Source organism: Alexandromys fortis, unplaced genomic scaffold, assembly GCF_014885135.2.
Source record: "Alexandromys fortis isolate MF-2015 unplaced genomic scaffold, M_Fortis_MF-2015_v1.1 scaffold_198, whole genome shotgun sequence".
NCBI lineage: Eukaryota > Metazoa > Chordata > Mammalia > Rodentia > Cricetidae > Alexandromys > Alexandromys fortis.
The window spans coordinates 1012821-1015485 of NW_026068111.1; the positions used below are offsets into that span (position 1 = coordinate 1012821).

Genomic DNA, 2665 nt, shown 5'->3' on the forward strand with positions numbered 1-2665 from the left:
AGTAAGAGAAATAGGAAAGGAAAATCAAGAACAAAAAATAAGACCCAGGCCTCGTGATGTAGACCTGCCACACTGGCCTTTCAAAAGGCTGATGGGATAGGGTGATGATATCAAGTCCTACATGTGCAGCAGAGTAAATTCAAGAGCAGCCTGGACTACACAGGCCTCTACTGTACTGTAGAGAAACGTAAAACAAGGACTGAAGATACAGTCCAGAAGCAGGGCCCTTGGCTGGAGTGTGAAGGGCTGGGGGTGTGACTCAGTGGTAGATCCCATGCCTAGAATCCCCCAGTGAGGGGATGGGGTGTGGCTCAGTGGTAGAGCCCCTGCCTAGAATCCCCCAGTGAGGTGGCTAGGGTGTGGTTCAGTGGTAGAGCCCCTGCCTAGAATCCCCAGTGAGGGACTGGGGCGTGGCTCAGTGGTAGAGCCCCTGCCTAGAATCCCCTAGTGAGGAGCTGTGGGTGTGGCTCAGTGGTAGAGATCTTGTGTAGCATGTATGATCCTTGAATTACATCTCCAGCCCTGGAAAAGAAAAAAAAAAAAAGATGTGAAACTTGGTGAGTTAGAGGAATGAGAGGTTAGGAAGATCTATCTCTTAAGCCACCAGAAGTTTCCAAGGGCCTCTAGCCCCACAGCCTGCCCTCTAGCAGAGCCTCTGTGGCTTGCTTTGGTTTCTTATTGGCCCGGGTGACTTAAACCCTGGATATTTTCGACAGAAGACTCTCAGTGGTAGCTGCACACTGCTCAGGGGAGCCTGTGTTTCATTTCCCCCTGGACCTGGCTGTTCTTGGCACAGCTTTCCACTTCTCAAGCCCCGCCTGTGTTTAACACCCAAGAAATTTAAGTCTCTCCACTAAATGAAGGTCTACAAAGAAAAGAGCTCAATGTCCCTTCTGAAAGGTGGTCCCAGTGAAGCCGAAAGCTTGTTTTGAACTTTGCAGGTTCCTCAGTGTGAATGGAATGGAGGCCATGTTGAGAATGGAGATGGTAGGAACAGAAAGCTCCATCCTTTTCCACTGATCCAATCTGAGAAGTGGAAGATTGTAGTGAGGAGATGTGGGCTGCGTTCCTGCCACCCAGCTCTTGGCTGCCCGGCTAGCTCAGTCGGTAGAGCATGAGACTCTTAATCTCAGGGTTGTGGGTTCGAGCCCCACATTGGGCACCATTCTGTAGTGAGGAGCTGCAGGCTGCATTTCTGCCACCCAGCTCTCAGCCGCCCGGCTAGCTCATGCCCCAAAATAACAACACACAAATTGTATTCTTTTAAACACTGCTTGGCCCATTATATCTAGCTTCTTCTTGGCTAACTCTCATATCTTGATTAACCCATGTCTAATAATCTATGTGACTTACCGGGAAAGATTCAGCATGTCTGACCTGGTGACTGACTGTATCACATCTGCCCTGGAGAGGAGAGGCATGGCATCTGCCTTACTTCCTCCCAGCATTCTGTTCTGTTTTCTCCACCTACCTAACTTTCTGTCCTATCAAGGGTCAAGGCAGTTTCTTTATTAACCAATGAAATTTACTCCTCCATCAGAAGATGATTAGCAAACCAGCTGGGTATGCAGACGCAGACCACAGCACTTTCATGTATCTGTATTGCTAGAAGTGTTATTCACAATTTCCAGCAGAGTAGCCAGGCACGGCTTTGCATCCAAAGTGGCCGGAATTGCCATGAAGAAATGCCACCACACACTTTCCTACCTGTGTGTGAGGCCACAGAGACACTAGATGTTGCCCCTAGGCCGTGAAAAAGAGGAGGGGAAGTTGGCCTGGGGAAGCCTCTGATATCATCAGTTCTGCTGCCCTGGAGGACTGTGCAGGGACATGGGACACAGGTATCCAGAGCCCCTTAACTGTATACGCTTATCTGGGTTCTTCTTCCACTTACCAGTGGACAAAAAAGAAAATGCAAACTACTAAGTTTTTTTTTGAATTTAAATATTGTCAGTGGGTGGTTCCTGAGCGTGGGGTTTGATAAGCACACATGCGTGAGCATGCACACGTGTGCATGCCCACACACGTACGTGCAAGCATACATGCACACAAGCCACATGCACGCACAAGCACATCTCCATGGAACTCCCATTCTGGTTGAGATGCAGGGTATGTCCTCGTCCTCCAGAACTCCAACATGATCCTTTCCTGAAAATGTCCTTCAACGCCACAGGAATCCACATGGCATCTCCTGCCCACCACAGCGCTGGAGCCTTGTGTGTACTCATGCTGCAGTGTGTCCTCCCTACAGACTGTTTTAGCCAGTTAGGTCTATTATTTTCATTGGCCATAATGAATGCATCAGCAATTTATTCTTCTTTTACTGATGAATAATAGACTGTTACATAGTCTAAACCCTTGCATGCTTGCCTACCTATGATTTGATGGGCAGGGATATTGGACAGGAAAACCCAGTTCTGATCAGAATGAAAGAACTCTTTCCTTGGACATTCTTGAATGCCGGCTGTGAGTCCGGTGTGGTTCTGGACAGGGTGAAGGCCGCTGTGAAGGAAACCATAGCAGGACTGATCTGTGGGAAATACAGGTTGCAGACACCCAGCCAAGGCCATTTTAGACTGTGTTAAACACACAAAGGCAGCACTCTTAAGAAAACAAACCAAACGTATCTTTTTGTTGTTGTTGTTTTAAACAGAACCTTTGGTCT

General features: G+C 48.2%; 1 non-coding gene across 1 annotated transcript; it reads left to right on the top strand.

Moving 5' to 3' along the window:
- The first annotated feature begins 1089 nt into the window (after positions 1-1089).
- On the top strand, positions 1090-1162 carry Trnak-cuu (transfer RNA lysine (anticodon CUU)). Its single transcript has one exon. It is a non-coding gene; the product is annotated as a tRNA-Lys (tRNA).
- Positions 1163-2665: the final 1503 nt, after the last annotated feature.